This window comes from Patagioenas fasciata, chromosome 22, assembly GCF_037038585.1.
Source record: "Patagioenas fasciata isolate bPatFas1 chromosome 22, bPatFas1.hap1, whole genome shotgun sequence".
Taxonomy (NCBI): Eukaryota; Metazoa; Chordata; class Aves; order Columbiformes; family Columbidae; genus Patagioenas; species Patagioenas fasciata.
The window spans coordinates 7,999,163-8,019,467 of NC_092541.1; positions in this window are offsets into that span (position 1 = coordinate 7,999,163).

The window sequence follows — 20,305 nt, forward strand, 5'->3', positions numbered from 1 at the left end:
AGGTCCGTGTGTTTGATCCGATAACACAGCAGTGGGAAGGTCCTGTGTCACTGATCACCTGGGGAAGGGGATGTGCTTGTGTTTGGACAGGTAACCATAGCAACGGGTGGATTCAGCACAGTGGGTGAGGCCTTGGCTGGCCAGCAAAGAAGAGACCGATTGCAGTGGTGAGGGCCCTGACCCTCAGCCGTGTGGTCGCTTTCAGCAGCGGATGCAGCCGGTGCTGAGCTTTGCAAAACAGAGCAGCGATTAATGGTTTGTTATTGGCCATGGCCACGGTTGTGAAGTTCGATGGGATGTGCTCTTTGAACTTCAAAGACCTTTCAGAATCTCTACATAAAAAGATAAGAGAATGCAGAACATGAAAATAACAGAAGATGGTGGGTTTTTTGGGATGGATGCTGTGTTTGGTTGAAAGGAATGTTGAGAACAGGTCTGTTCTTGTTAACTGTAACTGAATTAGCTTTAATATTCTTACCCTGTGTTTCGCATGGTCTTCAAAGCACAGTACGGCGTGTTGTGAACATTCTGTTGAATGAAAGAGGGGGAGATGCAGTGGCAAAGCCCCCCGGGGGGATGGGGTCGTCGCCAGCCCGGCCGGAAGGTGAAGCCGGAGACCAAAGAGACAAAAGGAATCCTGTAAGAAGGGACCAGCCAATGAGCAATCGCCGACAGGCGCGTGCAGAGCGCGTGGACAGCGCATGCAGCCAATCACGTTACTGGGTAGCACGTGCTGTAACCAATCACGTCGTTGCACGGCGTGTGGACAGGGCAGCTTTTGGTCGGAAGCCGGCGCGGTGGAACAATCCAGTTGAGCCCTGTGGGCATCGCTTGGTGTGTCAGGTTCCGTCTCTGGCGTGGCAGCAACATTGAACGGCTGCAGTTTTCTGTCTCTTGGTGGCCCAAACTCTCTCCAGTGCACAGAAGGGTGATCCTCCGTGCAGCAGCGAGGCCTGTTAGCACAGTGCAAGTTGGGCTCCATTAGAGCAGTAGAGCAGCACTGGATAGCGGGGGGAGGATCAAGAAGTGTGTTAATGGCCTGGGTCACGGGAGGAGCACGTATTGCAAATCCAAGAGTACGTGGACTTCATATTTTCTTGCATTGCTTTGATGCTGTGTTTTTATAGAAGACCTACATGCTCGCAAATGGCATTTGCCAGATTATAGTAGCGCACTGCAGAAATGAGTCCTCTCTCTGGAGAATCTTTCCGGGGCCTCTGCCTGTGATCCTCTGAGACAAGCAGTTCTTCCCGAATTATTTACTTCTCCAGACTATTTGATTTGTGGCCTTATGTTGCAGAACGGGGAAGCTCCATCCGGTGTGTCTGACCTGTGATGCACTGTGCGTGCATCGTGCTTAATGCACCAGAAGTTGTGTTCTGGATTCATTTTAATGAGAGTAAATAATTGGATGGGTTCTTATCGCACTCAACAAATGCATCTCACAACTTGGGAAACTCTCTCGTCTCTTTTGATCAGCCATCTGTATTTGTTTAATGCTGAAACAATAGGAACTCTTCTTTAGCCTGTTTTCCCACTCTCCCTTCTCTAAGCTGAGAGACTGCGCTGAGGCACTGCTCACCGAATTGTATTCAAACATCCATGAACACCAGGGGGTTCAGAGCTGCTCAGCTGTGGAACACGGGGCTGAATTGGGCTTCTGCTGTTTGCTGCTTTGCAGAAGAACCCGCAGCACGAGCTGGAGCACAAGCACAGTTCGCTGCCAGGTCAGCCGAGTTGTTTAGTACAGCTCAACCTCGGGAAAAACAAACAAACAAACAACCCCAACCCAGCGATGGGTTGAAAACAGTAACAATAAAACGCTTTCAGCTCTCGCAGCTGCTGTAAGCGAGGAACAGCGGGTGTGCAGCTGGCTGTGTATTACACTGAGCTCTTCATTTGCTTACACGTGAGGTCTTGCCCGTGTCTGTGATCGTGTTGCTTGGCCACTGCGATCTTGCACCCACTTTGTCGAGCGTTTCTCAGCTGAGGTGACAGTGGAAGTGGTTTGTGTGCTCCTGTGCCTTACAGACTGACAAAAATGCTGGATGGGAAGTGGATGTTGTAATGAGTTCAGGAGGTTTTATTGGGAACTCAGCACGGTCTGGTGAGGTGTTACTGGATCTCCATGTTCTGCTGGCTCCACTCAGAGCTGGAGTATTACAGTGAAAACGGGGGATCTATTTAGGTGTCACTGGAGTGTTTCTCAGCATTTCAAACGGCTGCTGGAGTACATTATAGCTTTTCTTCTATCCCCATAGGAAAATGTGTGCACAGTAATGTTTTCTGTTTCAGATCTTACGATTTCGTGCTGACCATTTATTCTTGTTTTTCTTTTGATCAGAAATCCTCAGGTAGCCATTTGAAATACTAGGATAATCAAGTCAAATGATCAAGAAAAAGCACCAAAAAATGCAAAGAACGTCTCTGAACTCCTGAAGAACAGACAAAATCCCCCTCTGGTACATCCCCCTCTCATTTCAACAGCCCTAGTTACTGGAATATGAAAGGTACTGGAATGCAACCTCAGAATCAGTTTGAATTCTATTCCCTCCAGCCCTCCAGAGAACACACGTGCAGGAATGTGTTCTCCCAGAAAGAAAATCCAAAGAAAGATTAAAAAAATGATGACAGGCATGCACGCAATGTTCCTTTCAGAGCATCATAGGGTCATTTTGGTTGGAAGAGACCCTCGTATCATCAAGTCCAACCGTTAACCCAGTACTGCCCCATGTCCTGAGAACCTCATGTCCGTCTGTCCAGCCCTCCAGGGATGGTGACTCCAGCACTGCCCTGGGCAGCCTGTTCCAATGCCCCACAGCCCTTTGGGGAAGAAATTGTTCCCAGATCCAACCTCAGCCTCCCCTGGCGCAACTTGAGGCCGTTTCCTCTGCTCCTGGCGCTTGTTCCTGGGGAGCAGAGCCCGACCCCCTGGCTCCAATCTCCTTTCAGGCAGTTCAGAGATCAGAAGGTCTCCCCTCAGCTCCTGTTCTCCAGCTGAGCCCCCCAGGTCCCTCAGCCGCTTCCATCACACTCGTGCTCCAGCCCCTCACCAGCTCCGTTCCCTTCTCTCCACTCGCTCCAGCACCTCAAGGCCTTTCTTGAGCCCTCAGGTGATTTTGGTGCCACTGGCACCACCATTTTGTGCGCTGAGGTGATCCCGCCACCCCTGGTGCCGCCATTTTGAGCCCTGAGGTGATTCTGGTGCTGCCATTTTGAACCCTGAGCTGAGGGGCCCAAAACTGCCCCCAGGGTTGGCGGTTTGGCCTCCCCAGGTCCCAGCACAGGTTCGGTCGCTGCCCTGGGCCTGCTGGCCACACCAGTGCTGGTCCCAGCCAGGGTCCTGTGGCCCCTTGGCCCCGGGCACACGCTGGCTCACGTTCAGCCGCTGGCACCAACAGCCCCGGGTCCTTTTCCAGCCGCTCCTCCCCAGCTGCAGCGTCCATGGGGTTGCTGTGACCCAGGGGCAGGACCCGGCACTTGCCCTTGGTGACCCTCAGACACCATCCAGGCCATGAGCTGCAGCTTCTCCAGGAAAATGCTGGGGATACAGCGTCAAAGGCTTTGCTGAAGTCTAAGTAATTCTTTAGTAAAGGTTGTTGAAAGATCCCTTGGAAAGCAAAATGCGGGAAAGAGGTAAATCTTGAACCTGAACCTTTTCCTCTGTGATTAATGGGATGTAATTTATTTTCCGATAAGAAATCTCAGTAAAACGGGGAAAGACAAAAGGTCTGTTTTGGGACTTTCTGTAGGAACTTTTTCTTCCCTTTGCCCGTGCTGAACTGCCCCATCCCAGTTGAAGCACAACTTGCCAGTTTTTAACTTTAATTTTATTGTTAGGTGTTTTTAGAGGTAAATTTAGTAATGAAGTATCAGAAATACAGGCCACCAAGGTGATTAAGGGCCTGGAACGTCTTTGCTGTGAAGAGAGGCTGAGGGAGCTGGGACTGTTGAGCCTTGAGAAGAGAAAGCTCAGGGGATCTTATCGATGTGTGTCAATATCTGACGTGCAGAACGAACAGGAGGGAGCTGGACTCCTGGGGCGCCATGAGAGGGCAAGAACAAAAGGGCATAAACTTAAAAACAATGCGAACGCAAGAAAACCACTTTTCAAATCTATCTTTTTGAACTGTGCGAGGCTGCTCAAACCCGGAGCAAGTTGCCCAGAGAGGCTGTGGAATCGCTGTCTGTGCAGATGTTGAACCCCGGCGCAGCCAGGACGGCTCTCAGGACAGGACAGACTGCCTGAGCCGGGCTTGGACCAGCCGAGCTCAGGAGGGTCCCTTCCCACCCGAGCAAGCCTGTGATCCGTGACATCCCGAAAACCGTCGTCCTTAGTTTCCAAACCTGACTTATTTTACGTTGGGATCTTGTGTAATGGATAAAAATTTCCACTCCAACCCATTTTGTGAAACCCAAAAAACCCCTCAGCATTACTGGATTTAAAGAAATTGCAAACTAGACAAGAGCAGCCGTCTCCCCCTGTTATTTTAACAGCCTCGAGATATTCCAGCTGGGCACCGAGCGCCTCCGTTCTCTCTGTAGCAGCCGTTCCCACAGCATCGGTCCCCACAGCATCGGTACCCACAGCATGGGTACCCTCAGCATAGGTACCCACACCATCGGTACGCACAGCATCGATACCCACAGCATCGGTACCCACACCATCGATACCCACAGCATAGGTACGCACAGCATCGGTACCCACACCATCGATACCCACAGCATAGGTACCCACAGCATGGGTACCCACACCATCGGTACCCACAGCATCGGTACCCGGACGCCCGGCGGAGCAGACAGGAGCAGTAACGGCAGCAGCCGCTCCCAGCCGGGATCTCCAACCTCGTTTCTTACCATCTCGAACAAAGGCAGTGAAGAAAGTCCATGTTCTACAGGTGATCTTCTCGCTGATTCCAGAGATAAAGGTACTGTGTAACACTAAAAGTTTAACAGTGCTTAACTTTAACCCGTTGCTACGTGCATGACCACGTAGTAAAGGAGGAACTTTGTTTCCCACATCCATGGAGAAATGGTGCAATGCTTTTTTCTTTGTAAGTGATCTTTTTTTTTCTGGATTGTTCCAAAGACTCCGTGTGCACACGTATGTGGTGCTCTGTAATTGGAGCTGCGTAGATGTGACTGAGGAATGTGCTTCCCAGACAAGTTTTTGGTTTTAAATAAGAGATTCTTCAAGTACTGTGAACAAGTTGAAGAATCGAGAGTGCACAGCAACAGGTGGAACAGCAGAAATGGGCCAGTCCTGTTGCTTGCGTCAGGCCTTGTTTTTATTTCAGACGAAACGGGCAGCGTTCCAGCGTTTCGTGCAGGCACCCGTCAAAGCTTAACTGTCTGTTTCAAATCATTCTTGTTACCAGAAATCTGCTGAGATACACTGGGAGAATTTCATAATTCCACGTCAGCTTGTTCTGTTTTTAAGAATATGATTTCTATCTGTTTCCTTGGCCAGGTGGTGGTGGCGCAGGACGGCAGATTCAGGTTTGCGGTTACAAACAGGAGGTGGCCAGGAATGGACAGAGATTGCAGAGGAGCCTGAAAAATGCTGTGAGGGGAAATGGAAGGAGGAAAGGGATTGAGATAAGAAAACCTGTTTGCAAATGAAAACTTCGAGGTGACTGAAAACGTTCCTTAATTTTACAACATTGGTAACGATGTGGGTTTCAATTTGGGGGACATGTAAAGATAGCTGTTGTGTTTTTCCCTAGTGTGGCACACTGAAGCAATGAGATGCTCTCTTCCTGCAGAGAATGGGAATAATTCTCCCTTGCCCAAATATGCTGCCTCACCAAAACCCAACAACAGCTACAAGTTCAGGCGTGAACCGCCAGAGGGCTGTGAAAAGGTGAAAGTCTTTGAGGAAAGCTTGTGAGTTGATCTTTTCTACAGAATAAATAACATTCAGAGTCACTCGCTGGTTTATTGATTTTTGTCTCGGATCAGAATTACTAGTCCAGCTGCTAAAATCATGCTGACACCCTGATCTCTGTCCTGTGTGACTGTGTGCTGGTAGATGCTTTAGGCATCTGAGATGCAGGGCAGCAGCCTCAGACTCCTCCAAGGCAGCTGCCTGGGATGGTTTTATTTGTAGGAATCTCTCTCCTCCAGGATCCACCCAAAGTCTCCACCCAGGCATCTCCTGGGTACTCAAGAGCTCCTCGGACAGTGCCCCAGGATCCTGGTACCAGCCCCAGACTCCTCCACAGAAGCTACCGGAGAAGACCTTTTTCTTCTGCAGGAAGCTTTGACCTCTAGAACGCACCGAGACTCTTCCCAGACTCTGCTGCAGCTGTTTGAGCTCTGCTTTCACTGTCTGAGATCCCAGCTCGCTGCCCCCGACTCCTCCAAGGAAGCTACCGAAGATGACTTTTCTCACGCTAGAAGCTCGCTTCTCTGGGAAGAACCCGAAACTCCTCCCAGGCACCTCCTGGAGTATTTTGACCTCTGCTCCAGGGACAGAAGATGCTGGGTGGCAGCCTCAGACTCTTCCAATGAATCTACCCGAGGTGATTTTTCTTTCTGCGTGGAAACTCTGTCCTGCAGGACCCACCCAAGACTCCTCCCAGGTACTCGCACAGTCACCTCACTTCCTATAGGAAGCTGAGAGCCCAGGTGGAAGCCCCAGACTCCTCCAGGGAAGCCACCTGACGTGATTGTTCTCTTTTGGAGAAAACTGCTGCATCTGGGACCTGCCAGAGACTCCTCCTGCTCTGGTCCTGTCTGGTCCCTGCCCCACGGTGTGTCCCCAGCACGTGTCCCTGTGCCACCGCAGCCCTGGGCCAGGCACCGTGCCCTGCGGTGAGGTCACAATGTCTGGGTTCTACCTCCTCCTCCTGGGGCTGGTGTTGCCTTGGTTTCTTGTGGAGTTTGAGGGAGGAGAACCTGTTAAGAGGAGAGCGTTGATCTGGGAGATCTGCAGCCATGAGGAGGATGAGGGCGCTCCGAGGTGAGGGGCTGGCGGGAGGCTGAGGCAGCGACTGTCCCTCCAGGTGCTGGGGGCTGCGTCCCCGTGCCCTCCCCTCCCGTCCTGCTGCCAGGCACCTCCCTGAGGGCTCTGTCCTGTCCCTGCCCTCCATGGAGCAGCCTGGGATGGCTCCGAGACAGCCTGGCCCAGCGGCTCTTGTGGTGCTGCCCAGCCCCAGCCCTCCCGGCCCCCTGGCAGAGCCCCGTGTCCATCCCTGCCCAGCTCAGCCCGGCGCTGGGCTCCCTCCAGCACGTCGCTGCTGTCCTGGCACCGGGGACCCCGGACTGGGCCCAGTCCCCCAGGGGGTCTGCCCAGTGCTGCAGCGAGGGGCACACTCCCACCTCTCATCCCACCGACTGCTCCTGCCAGCCCAGCCCAGCATGGGCTGGTGGTGCTGGGGAGGCTGGGGAGACCTTCACCCCCCTGCTGGAAGCTCTGCGGCCAGCAATACCAGTTCCTTCTTTCCTTCCAGCTCTCTGTCCGTGCGTGTGTCCCCCGTTCAGAGCCTCCAGTCCTGAGGACAGAGCCCGGGCAACCGGGACTGTCCCTGAGGCTGTCGACACCTTTGTGGCCATTGGGACATCTCGGCTGAAACAGCTGCAAGACCGTGAGGTGAGGTGGGGGGTGAGGGCTCCCCTCCACGCCCTGGGCTTCCCCAGGGCCATGGCAGAGAGGGATCTTGTCCGATGGCATCTCTGCCCTGCAAGCTGTGTCCCCAAGCGCTGATCCTGCCGCTCAGGTGGGACTAATGTCGCTGCTCCCTCCCTCCTGTCCCCAGGAGCTCTCAGCTCTCTCCTGGGCAGGGCAGGGCCTCTGCCATCAGCCCCAGCTTCTCCCCACTGCCTTTCCCCAGGTACCCAAGGCCCCTCCTGAGCTTTGGTTTGGAGCTGTCCCAGCAGCCCGGGGCTCCTGCCTGTGCGAGGAGCAACACCGGGTGCAGGGTGCTCATGGCTTCTCCCCCTCAGGGCAGGGACTGGTCCCCACGCCTTCCCCTTGCCCGCCTGGCACCTTCCCTCTGACCGCCACCTTCCCCGTCCTCAGGAGTGACCCCCACGGCCTCTTCCCCTGGTGGGGTCCGTGTCCCTCTCTGGCTCTCTGCTTGTCTCAGAGCTGCCGTAGAAGATCTTGCCGTTGCCCGTGGCTCTCCTGAGCCTGCAGCTCGTACCTCATGCCCGTGTCCCACAGACGGTTTGGAGGACAGTGGGTCTCTCTGGTGGCTCCCTGGGAACAAGGGCAAAACGAGTCCCATCACTGCCCTTGGTGGTCTGTCCCCAGGGCGACCGGGTGGACACGTACCGGGAGCTGGAGCGTGCCTTGCAGGGAGAGGATGGCTGCTTGCCCAGTGGTGTCGTGAACCGCCTCATCGCAGAGGCCTCGGGTGACCTGCGAGCAGCCCAGGTGAGCTTGTTCTCCAACAGGGCCACCAAAGCAGCGTGCCTCCATCCCTGGGTTCTGGGGAAATACAGGGATGTTCCTCGGTTATTCAGACCCAGGGAGGTCCTCAGAGAGGAGCTCTGGGGACTCCTCATGACAGAATTTGAAGAGGCGACAGAGCTGTGCAGAGAAGTGGACTTGGGGTTGTTTCTAACTGAGCAAGAGCTGGCGTCAGGCTCAATGTTACTTCTTGAATGCTGTGCTATACCTCGAATCCTGGGATCGGTTTTGGGCCCCTCACACCAAGAAAGCCCTTGAGGTGCTGGAGCGAGTTGAGAGAAGGGAACGGAGCTGGTGAGGGGCTGGAGCACGAGTGTGATGGGAGCGGCTGAGGGCCCTGGGGGGTTCAGCTGGAGAACAGGAGCTGAGGGGAGACCTTCTGATCTCTGAACTGCCTGAAAGGAGCTTGGAGCCAGGGGGGTCGGGCTCTGCTCCCCAGGAACAAGCGCCCCGAGCAGAGGAAACAGCCTCAAGTTGCGCCAGGGGAGGTTGAGGTTGGATCTGGGAACAATTCCTTCCCCAAAGGGCTGTGGGGCATTGGAACAGGCTGCCCAGGGCAGTGCTGGAGTCACCATCCCTGGAGGGTTGGACAGACGGACATGAGGTTCTCAGGACATGGGGCAGTGCCAGGGTTGGGTTAACAGTTGAAGTCAATGATCTTGAGGGGCTTTTCCAACCAAAATGATTCTGTAATTCTATGCGGCGCTTTTTCAGGGTGCGATGGATGATGTGAAGATGGCCGCCAGTGACTTCTTGGTGGCTCTGGCCCGCACCCACTTCTACTTCGTCATGGCTGAGCTGCAGAGCCACCTGAAGGTGGTGGGGAAGGTCCCTGATGAGGCTGTGCTCGTCACCTTGGGCAAGATGGCTGGCAGCTATGGTACGGCACATGCAGCCTCCTGGTTTTGGCAGGGGTCTGTGATAACAGGGAGAAGGGATCCCCCCTCCCTAAATGCCCTGTCTTGAACCGGGGGGACTCTGGAGTTGCCGTGCCTCCTCGCTTGGTGCCAGGACCGACCAGCAGCTCTGCCTCACCAGCCCAGTCCTGGTGCTTGGACAGTAGGACCCCACTGGAGACAAACTCGCAGGGTCTCTGTCCCCCACTGTCCCCCCTATTTCCCCACAGGGCTTCCCCGTGTCCCCCTCGGGAAGGCCACCCTCCCCACGCCCTCCGGTGTGTCCCACACGGCCCAGCAGCTCCAGCCTTGCCAGAGATGGACCCTGGTGTCCCCTGTGTGCCACTGACCCTCTGGGTCCCTCTGTCCCTTCTCTGCAGCCCTGCGCTGTGTCCCCTTCGCGGGAGCGACGCTGCTGGCCCTGCGCAGGACGCTGAGCCGGGCGGGGAGCGGCCGGACCCTGCGCACCATCTGCGGGGGTGAGTGTCAGCTCGGCCAGGGCCCGCGCAGGGGCTGGGTGGCCTTTGGTGGCTCCATGTGACCCTAGAGGAGAGGTGGTGGGTGTCAGCCCAGCCGGGATCCCAAACTGCTGAGTGCGCAGAGGAGCGGGGGAAGCCTGGGAGGTTTCTGTGGGCAGGACACGTCAGGAGCTCCCGGGTCCCTTCCTGTGGCTTCTGTTCCTTACAAAGAGGAGCTACGAAGATGCTGAGGGGTCTGGAGCATCTTTCTTCTGAGGAAAGGCTGAGAGAGCTGGGGCTGTTCAGCCTGGAGGAGGCTGAGAGGGGACCTTATTTATTCTGGTAAATATCTGAAGGGTGGGTGTCAGAGGGTGGAGCAGACTCTGTTCAGTGGTGCCCAGCGCCAGGGTGAGGGGCGATGGGCACAGACTGAAACACAGGAGGCTCCATCTGAACATGAGGAGAAAGTTGTGTGCTGGGAGGTGCCAGAGCCTGGCCCAGGCTGCCCAGAGCGGGTGTGGAGTCTCCTTCTCTGAGACATTCAAACCCCCTGGGATCCTGTGTGATCTGCTCTGTGACCCCGCGTGAGCAGGTGGGGCTGGGGATCTGCAGAGGTCCTGGAACCCAGCCAGTCTGTGGTTTTGTGATTCCCCTGCTCTCCCCTGGGGTTTGAAGTCCCTGCACTGAAAGCAGACGATGTGGGAAGGGAAGGGGCTGTGGTGGCAAATGCTGGAGGCAAAGGGACCACTGAGGAGGAACAGGTGCGGTGGGGAGGTGAGAAACAGCGGGGTCTTAGAATCCAGACACGTCCAGAGCACAGCTTGTCCTCGGATCCAGATCTGGTCCTGGACTGGGCCCTGCTGAGCCTGGGGCTGTACGTAAAGCAGGCTTGGGCGAGGGTGCAAGGACCTTTCCCTGCTGCAGACTCCCATGTGCTCCCTTGTCCTTTCCCTTTCCTGGTGCAGTTCTGGAGCGATGGTCCGAGGGCATCACCGTGTACTTGTGCAGCCAGAAGCGCCGCCCCTTTCCTCGCAGCAGGGCAGCACAGCTCTGTGGAGACATTTACCCGCTCTTCCATCACGCGGTGGTAAATTGGCTGGGCTGCAAGGAGGAACAGGTGAGAGGTGCTGCTTCCCACAGCTGGGGCTGCAGAGGGGGTGTCCATGGCAGTGGGTCCGTCTGTGCCCCGTGGGGTGGAGCAGAGGGAGGCAGGGAAGGGAAGGGGTCTGGGGGGAAAGCCCCCGAGTGGGGAGCCTGCTGGCACTGTGCCTGGGGCTGGGGGCTCCCTGGAGAGAAGCAACCGAGTCCTGTGGCCTTGGGCTACCAGCCTGGGGAAACGGCGGCTCTGCTCTGGAGTCCCTCTCCCATGGGGCAGAAGGGAAAGGGAACCCCTCCCATTGGGAAGGGCAGACTGGTGTCCAGGGCGTGCTGAGCACCAGGCAGAGCTTCAGCCGCCCAAGCAGAGCCTCTCCCTTCCCTCCCCAGGATAATCGGGCTGTCCTGGGTGCGGTGGCTGCCATGGTTGGTGTCCTTGTGTGTGAGCAGCGGCACTGTCAGCGTGCCCGGGAGCAGCTCCTCCGGCTCCTGCGCCAGCAGCAGCGGGTCCAGGACACCTCCCGGGTCACCGAGGTGAGGACTCGCGCAGGGTCCGGTGTGGCTGATTGGCGGGTCTGTGCCAGTGCCACGCGGTGCTGGGGGGCTGTGGGGTGCCAGGGGAGCTGGGAAGCCCTTAGAGAAGGAGCAGGGAGAGCAGAGGAGGCCTGAGGCTTCCTGGGCTCTTTGGGCAAGAAAAGAGCAATGGAGGGGACAGGGGGAACTGAGAGTCCCTGGTGTTCATCTTCTTGGGGAGGGAGGCACTGGCACCTCCCTGAGGCCCTATGCGTGGGCAGAGCTTTGCTGTAACGTCCAGTGCCGTCCAGTGAGGGACAAGGTCCGAGTGGGAAGTGCCAGGAGGAGACATTTCTTCCTGGAAAGGGCTGTGGGGCATTGGAACAGGCTGCCCAGGGCAGTGGTGGAGTCACCATCCCTGGAGGGGTTGAACAGGTGGAGATGAGGTTCTCAGGGACATGGGGTAGTGCCAGGGATGGGGTAACGTTGGACTCAATGATCTTGAGGGTCTTTTCCAACCAAAATGATTCTATGATTCTACGAATCGGAGTTGTCAGCAGTGTCCCTGTGCAGAGGGCAGAGACCCTCTGGTGCTGCTCTGAGGGGGGCAAACAAGGACCCCGGGTGGGAGGGTTTGGGGATGTCCCTGGGAGCTGACATCAGGGGCTCCCCTCTTCCCAGCTCTGCTGGGCTTCTCCTTTCCCTGGAGCATTGCGCTGGCTTTAACCTCCTCTTCCTCTCCCCTCCCCGTTCTCTTGTAGAACCTCGGCCACGTACTGCAGATGCTGGGGGGAGGTCAGACCCCAACCCCACGGGGCTCAGCTCTCGCCACCCGCACCACTGGGCACCGCCAGGTAAGGGGAGCCTGCGGGGCAGGGCAGGGTGTCCCTCCGCCAGGACCAGCTGCAGACCAGCACGCCAGGGTGCGAGCCAGGGGCCATGGAGGAGCCTTAAGACGGCAGGAGGAGCAATGCTGGGATCCCAGGGAATGGCAGAAGATGTGCTGGGGAGGGTCGGTTGGGCATGAGAAAAAGGTTCTTCACCCAGAGGTGCTGGACACTGAACAGGCTCCCAGGGAGGTGTCACGGCCCCAGCCTGACAGTGTTCAAGAAGAGACTGGACACCGTCCTCAGACCCACGGTGTGAACTGTGGGGTGTCCTGTGCAGGGACAGGAGTTGGACTCAAGATCCTTGTGGGTTCCTTCCACCTCGGGACATTCTGTGATTCTGTGCTTGGAAGGGGGTGGAGGGGCAGCCTGGTTCCCACAGTGATTTCCCTCTCGGCCAAACTGCAGGAGGAGCAAGGGAGGGGAGGAAGGCAGAGAGCACCAATTCTTTCCAGTCCCTCTCAAGGCCGATGCACATTTCTCTCAAACGACCCTTGTTCCCACAGGTCCCTGGTGTGACTGAGGAGCCTGGCCCAGCCCATAAGGCAAAGCCATCCCGCCTCATGACGCTGCAGGGTAAGGAGAGGGGACGGGGCGATGTCCCTGTGCCGTGGCAGCTCTGTCCCTGTCCTCGGCAGCCAGGGGCAGCCGCCTGCTAATGCAGAGTGCAATTTCTTCCCTGCAGCCCGAACCTGCCCCGCAGCTGTTCTGCGGTCCCAGCTGAGGCAGGGGAGCGAGGCCCAGCGTGTGTCAACCCTGAGCCTGCTGGGAGAGCTGGCCCGCTCTGACGGTCAGTGCCAGGGGCCGGGGACACACGGCAGGGGCTGGGGCTGCTGGGCTGAATGCTGGAATGGTCTGGAAGTGGTGCAGCTGCACCCGAGAGGAGCTGCAAAGAGCGGGTCCCCCAGCCGAGCTGACACCCTGTGATGATGCTCAAGCTGTCCCCAGCAGTTAGAAATGGGGGCCCACCAGGGACGATGCTCCAGGCTCAGTGACACGAGTGGATAGCTTGCACAGGAGATGCTCGTACCAGTGCCATTTCTCTCATTCTCTGCGTTACCAGAGCTTTCGGTGCCTGTAAAATAGCCCTGCCTCTAGAAACAGAGTCACTCTGGGCACACCCCTGCCTGCTGTGAATTCAGAGTCAGGCCCTGCTTCTCTGTCCCACCAGTGTATGTGAAGCTTGGAAGCTTCAAGGGATCCTTCTGCCATCAGGCTCTGCCTCAACACACCTCTCTGTGTCTCTTCCAGATCCTGTAGCAAGGCAGAAGCTGCCCCAGGTGGTGGCAGCCGTGCAGCTGGTGTGCACCGACCCCAGCGCCCAGGTGAGCTGCTTTGGGAAGGGACAGTGCTGCCAGGGAAGGCCGAGAAACCCCTTCCCTCGGGGCAGAGCCTGACCAGGCCATGGCAGCAGCAGAAGCTTCTGCCGTGCCCTCATCGTCTCCCCGTGAGCCACAAAGGCTTTGCCAAGCGCAGGCGGCTTCCCTGTGGTTTGGAACAGGGGTTGATAACCACGCTCTCCCCGGCAGGTGCGGAGGGCAGTTCTGGAGTTCATCCGGGAACTGCTCAGCTCCGGCTCCCAGAGCTGCTGGCCATGGGATGTGGTGGGGCACATCTTCAGCGAGTACAGCCGGAGCTCGGGCAGACTGGTAAGGACAGAGCAGGACACCGGGGCTTCGGCCGGTGCCGGGGCCGTGCTGAGAGCTCCTGCAGGCGCCCTTGCCCATGGAGAGCTCCACACCGCAGGGCCATTGGTGCCAGCTCGGCCATCGCAGCGGCCTCCACAGGGCTGTGCCATGGTGGTGGAGATGTCGGGGTGACGTGGGTTTGCACCTGGACACGCCACCCGGGACTGCCTGCACGCCCCACGGGCTGAACTGTGCCCACACACACCTCCAGCAAAGCTGCCTTGTGAAGGGAGGGGCAGACTTGTGGGAACAGGACATCATCCGTCCCGAAATGCTGATGGGCCATCAGCCCAGCTCAGCCCGTGCACACAGGTGGGCCTGGCTAGAGGAGCTTTCTGTGGTGTTCTCATGCCCCGGCTCTCCAAAGCACGCCCTGCCCATCCCATAGCAGCCTGGGGCCCACATCCCTTCTGGCAAGGGGACAGGCTGCGCGGCAGCCCCTGCGGTGAGTGTTTCCAGCCGGGCACCCAGGAGATGAAGGCCAGGGATGGCCCAGCCTCCTGCCGGCTTGCCAAGGATCTTCCCTCTCTGGCTGGAGCGTCTGGCTGCTGGGAGATGGGTGTGTGCCACTCTTCTCCAGGGCTCCAGGAGGCTGTTTTGGGAGCAGGGCAAAGGGAAGGGCTTCTAGATTCTCCTTCGGGAGGTCGCTGCTCCCGGGATGCTGGTGCAGCAGCAGTGGTGGGGCCGTGCCTGAGCCTGGTCGGTCGGGAGCTGAGAGGAACGGAGGTTTTGCCAAGTCTGTCTTGCAGGCGGCAGGAGGCCTTTTTGCCTGGGAGCCGCCGGAGGACAGGGCTCTTCAGTCCTTGTGCGTGGACATCCTGGGCTCGCTGGATGTCACTCGGAGAGGGATGTCCCAAGTAAGTTGCCCTCTGGCCTGCTGCTGTGGCCACTTCTTGCCTTCAGAGTGTTTTCCGTTGCTCTTCCTCATGGCCTGAACCTCTCCCCTCACGTGTGCTGAAGCACACGAGGCTCAGGGAAATGTAGACCATTCTTTACATCTTGGAGCCGAGTGGAGATGCTGATGTGCTGAATTGCTCGGTTCTTCTCTGCAGCTCCTGTGGCCCAGGCTGCTGCAGTACGTGGTGCCAGCCCAGTACAGCGGCTTGCTGATCCCGCTGTCCCGCTGCCTGCGAGCCCTGCTGGAGAGACGGGAGAGCGCGGGATGCGAGGAAGAGGAGGAGCCCGATGCTGTGGGCTCGCAGGAGCAAGGTAGGAGCCCCAGGGAGTGCTGCTGGGTTTGGAAGGGGCTCAGACCAGTCTGTGTCTCCCTGTGCCCCACGAACCCTGAGCAGGAGCCCAGGAAAAGCAAAGGGCAGAGTCAGGCTCAGGCTCCTGGGGAGCCGGGGCTCCTTCCTGGCCATGCTGGATCTGCCTTCATCCCCCCATGCGGGGCAGCCTGGGGAGCCCCCGGGCCAGCACTGTGGCCGTGCAGCTGCTCTCAGCCCTGTGTGGGCCACGGGAGGTACGAGGGTCAGGGCACAGCGGGGCCTCTTCATCTCACCAGCCTTTCCCCCTCCCCGCAGCCCGGCTGCCGGCTCCCCAGGCGCTGCTGGCTCGACTGCTGGTGAGTAGCGGGGCCCTGGGGAAAGAAAGAGCTTTTCTGGCAGCACTCCCGAGCCTGCCCGAGCCTCTCGGGGATCCCAGTCCTGTCTCGGGGATGGCTCTGGTGGCAGGGGTGACCCATCTCTCCTGCCCTCACCCAGGTGCTGGCGGCAGCTCCTCACACCAGCAGCGACCGCGCAGTCGCTGCCTTGCAGCTGCTGCAGGCCCTGCAGGGCTGGATCTGCGGGGCCTTGGGGACAGCGTGGGCCACCGAGATCCCCCTCCTGCTGCAGCACCTGGCAGGTAAAGTGTGGGTGAGGGGAGAGGCTGGAGAGGAGGGAGGGGCAGCTTCCCAGCGGTCACACAGTGGGTTCAGCCATGGTCAGCGTGACCTTCCCCAGCATGAATCCAGTGGCTCTGACAAACACCCCTGGGTTCCCTCCTGTGCCTGTGGTCTTGCAAGGGCTTTGGCGTAGGTGCTTGTGGGCCCTTTCCAGCCTGATGGCCTGGGACTTTTGGGAGGTCTGACCGCAGAGGAGACCACCGGGCTCTTCTTTGGTGTGAGCTTGAACAGCAGCAGAGCTTTTGCTTCCTCTTGCTTTCTAGGAAGAGCCGAGTGCTCCCTGGACTCCGCAGAGTGGGAGCAGCATGTGCTTAAGGTACAGCATCCTCGGGGGGTGTCACAAAGGGACGGGGAGAAGAGGGAGCAGACAGAGTTGTGGGGAGCTGGTGAAAAGAAGGCTGGGCTTGGCAGGGGGAGACACTGCCATTCCAGCAGCTCTCCCCCAGCAGCATCCCAGGACACATGGGTGTGGGAAGGGCCCTGGCCAAGGGCAGGGGGACACCCGCTTCCTTTCCTCTTCCCCCCAGTTCTTGCGAGCGTCCCTGGAGCTCATTGAGGACAAGACCTGGACCGTGGGCCTGAGCCAGCAGCTGAGCCGGCAGCTGGGCAGCTCTGCCCCCGGCTCCTGGGAGAAGGTTTGTCTCCTACCCCACACCAGGACTCTGCCCACACCGGCAGTTTTCGCTGCTTCACCCCCAAACTGCGCTTCCCCCGTGCTGCCCCGGCCTGGCACTGCGGCCAGCCTCGCCTGCTCCGGGGGGAGTCGGGTCAGTCTGGGGCCAGCCCTCTCCTAACAGGTCGGGCTGTGACTGCATCTTGGGCTCAACCTCCTCTCTTTCAGCTTTTCCTCTACAAGGCTCTCGGGACAGCGCTGGCAGGTTGTCGGGACCTCAGCCATGTCCAAGGGCAGGTGCTGAGGTTCCTCCAGGACACAGACTCTGTGGAGCTCTCTGAGACCCAGGTGAGGTGATGCTCATGTCCTGAGCATCCTCTGCCTGTTGCTGGTGCAGAGGGAGATCTGGTCCTGACCCTGCTCCAGACCTCCTTGATGTGCCCATCGCTGCTCTTTCCCCCTTATTGCAACGTCCTGCCTGGCCATTGTCACTGGCTATGGCTGAGTGCCGGGGCTGGAGCCCACTCCCCATTTCCGTGTGGTTGCAGGGGATGATTTCTGTGGTGTCCCATGCTGCTGAGACCCACTTCAACCTGGTCTTGGACATGGTGACCAGTTTTACCAGAGACAGGTTTTATGAGACTTCCACGGGCTGGAAGGTAAAGGATCCAGGGTTTTGCTCTTTGGCTTTCCTCTTTTCGACCTTATTTTCACTACTACACCTTCTGTAGCCAAACTGTGGCAGCTGTGTTTATATCAGCCCTCTTGTAAGAGCTGCCCAAGACCTGTGTTTCAGAGGGGATGTCCAGGCATTGGGGCCCCTGAGATGTGCTGGGAAGGACAGCGGTAAATCCGCCAGCAGTGTGTGCGATGCTGGCTGCTCCCTGCTCCCCATCCCGTGCCAGAGCCTCGGCTGCAGGACGGGAACAGCTCCCGGCCCCGGAGCTCGCAGCTCAAGGAGCTGCCGGGAGGTGCCCAGGGAAGGAAGGAGATGGTGAGGGTGCGGGGCGGGACCGGGGCTGATGTCTGGGGGCATCTCTGTTGTCACAGGCACAGCCGCCGCAGGGCACAGAGGGACCTCAGGCCACGCGTGCTGCTCTGATGTGCGTGTACAGCGGCATCGCTCTGCGTGCCCCCAGGGAGCAGCTGCTCGCCCGTGTGGATAGAGAGATCATGGGCACCATCCTGCGGCTCTGCGGAGTCACACAGAGGGTAGGAGCACAAGCCGTGCAGGGACAGGGACAGCTGGGTGCCCTCATTCCAGCCCCTTGGGGCAGGGATGTACCAAGATGGACAAACTCTTTCCAAAGATACCCCAAGGAAGGGTTTGTCCTCAGCATCCAGATGCTAACCCCTGTGTGTCCCCCTGGCCATAGTCCTCTTCCGCCTCTCAGCCCTGCAGAGAGTTCAAGGGGTGCTTTGCTCTCTTTGCCCTCAGGAGATGCAGCTCAAGCTCGCCCTGGTGCAGAGTGTCACTGAGGTCAGCTCTGCCATCCAGGCTGTGGGTGATGCTGGCAGCTTTGAGCTGTCCTCGAAGCAGGAGGTGACACAGACCCTGCTGGTGAGTGCCTGTAGCAGGGACAGTCACCCGGGGGAGCTTTGGGCTGCACTTTCCCCAGAGGGACGATGGTCTCTGGGCTTCACGCGAGCTCCTGGAGCTGTGTCCTGACTGGGGGGCCCTGGGGTGCAGCGTGGCTGTGGAGCAGGGTCCCTCCCTCGGTGCCTTTGGGGAGCCGTGGGGTGACGGGGCAGTGTCTGCCCAGGCCTGGCAGCAGAGCCTGTCCCGGGGGAGGCAGGAGGGCCGTCCCATGTCCATGCCCACTGACAACTCTGCGCCTGTGTCTCTGTGACTTGCAGGACTGGATCAAGGAGGAGCCTGGGGACTCCCTGGTGTACGGAGTGTTTCAGGCCCTGGAGGAGTTGAGGTGAGGGCTGTTCCCGGCTCTGGGGACTCCCCGTGTGCCCCATCCCAGCTGGCCAGGGCAGCCCCAGTGGTGTTGAGCTGCTGGGGCTGTGGAGTGGAAGGGTGCTCCCCGTTTTGGGTGTCTCCTGAGCCCCAGGGGTTCCTTAAAATGGGGGGGGGGGGTTTGCTGCTGCCCGGGGGGAGGCAGGAGCTGCTGGAGCTGAGGGCAGCGCTTGCTGGCAGGGGCTGGGGGTGTTGGGTTTGGGGCCCTCGATTAGGAGGAGCCCAGGCGTGGTTTGAGCCGCTCTGGAGAGGGCTGGTAAATCCCCTTTCTCTTTTCTCTTCCTTTTTCCTCTGACCAGCAAGCTGAGGCCCGCGCTGAGCAGGGAGGAGAACCGCAGCCTGCTGGCAGCGTGCTGCCGGGCTGTCCTGTCCGCTCCTTCCGAGGAGGGGATGAAGAGGGGCAGGACGGTGCGGGCAGCTCTGAACATGCAGGTACCACGGGGCCGTGCCTGCCACCCCGGGTCAGGATCCCCTCGGTGTGCCCTGGCAGCCCCCGTGACGCAGAACCTCAGCTCTCCTCTCCTGCTTCCAGCTTCTGCACAGGAGAATTGTTGAAGATCTGGGCCACCTCATCGAGACTCTCCTGGCGGCAGAGGAGCCCTCGGCTGGCTTGGATGATGTGATCCTTGTGAGTAGCCATGGGGAAAGTGTCACAGGGGCAGGGAACCAAGGCTTTAGCGGGTGACAGCAGGTGGACACCCCTTTCCTACGGAACGCAGGGCTGTGGCCCCTCGCCCTGAGGCAGTGTGTCCAGTCGGGGGCTGAGCTGGGGCACAGCAGCGCCGGCCACTGCGGCCTCAGGCCGGGCAGAGAAGTGGTCGCTGCCCGAGGGAAAGCCGAGAGCCGGCCATGGGCTGGGTGACAGCAGCCCGGGGAAGGCTGGAGCGGGGACACGCTGGCAGGGAAGCAGCACCTGGCCCAGGGCAGGGTCGGCTGGAGAGAGCGAGGCAGCGGAGGCTGCAGGGCCAGGGCTCCGTGGGGCTGGGGGCCGTGCCCGGAAGGGGCCAGAGAAGGACGGAGAGGAATCTCCAGGAGAGGAAGATCCCTGTTGTGAGAGAAATGCACCCTGCCCCAGGTCCTGCAGCACTGGCTGGGCTCCGACAGAGCATGGGAGCGGGAGAGAGCCCTGCGGGTTTGTGCCCGTGTGCTGAGGGCCTGCAAGGAGCGAGCTGAGCTCACGGTGAGCAGGGACCCCCACGCGCCCTGGTGTCCCCCACGCCGTTCCTGGCCCCGCAAGGCAGCCCTGCCCGGCTGGGTGCTGGGTCTGGGTTCCTGGGCAGCTCCTGCCGGCCCCTCTGCGCGGCTGCTGCTCAGGGAGCGGGACGGGCGGCCGAGGGGAGCGGGGGCTGGGGCACCTGTGACCGCTGTCCTGCTGCTCTCCCTGCAGAGAGGACGCCCTTGCCGGCAGCTGGGCTCCCTGGTGAGACTGCTGGTCTCTCTGACCAGTGACTGCCTGGACTCGTCCCGCCACAGGGCATGGCTCTGCATCAGCTACCTGGATGAAATGCAAGGTGAGGAGAGCAGGCAGTTGTGTCATGAAGAAAATTGTCTTCTTTAAATAGTTTTATGAAACCCTAAAGCCCCTCAGCATTACTGCATTTAAAGAAATTGCAAACTAGACAAGAGCAGCCACCTGATAAGCTTTTATTTTTAACAGTGTCAAGGTATTCTGGCTGGGCACCGAGCAGCTCCACTGGCTCAGCGTAGCAGCCGTACCCACAGCATCAGTACCCACGGCATCGGTACCCGAACGCCTGGCGGAGCAGATACGAGTGGTAACAACAGCAGCCGCTCCCAGTCAGTATCGCCAGCCTCATTTCTTACCATCTCTAATGAAGGCAGTGGAGAAAGTCCATGCCCATGCCCATTTTTAGGCCAAAGCCATGGC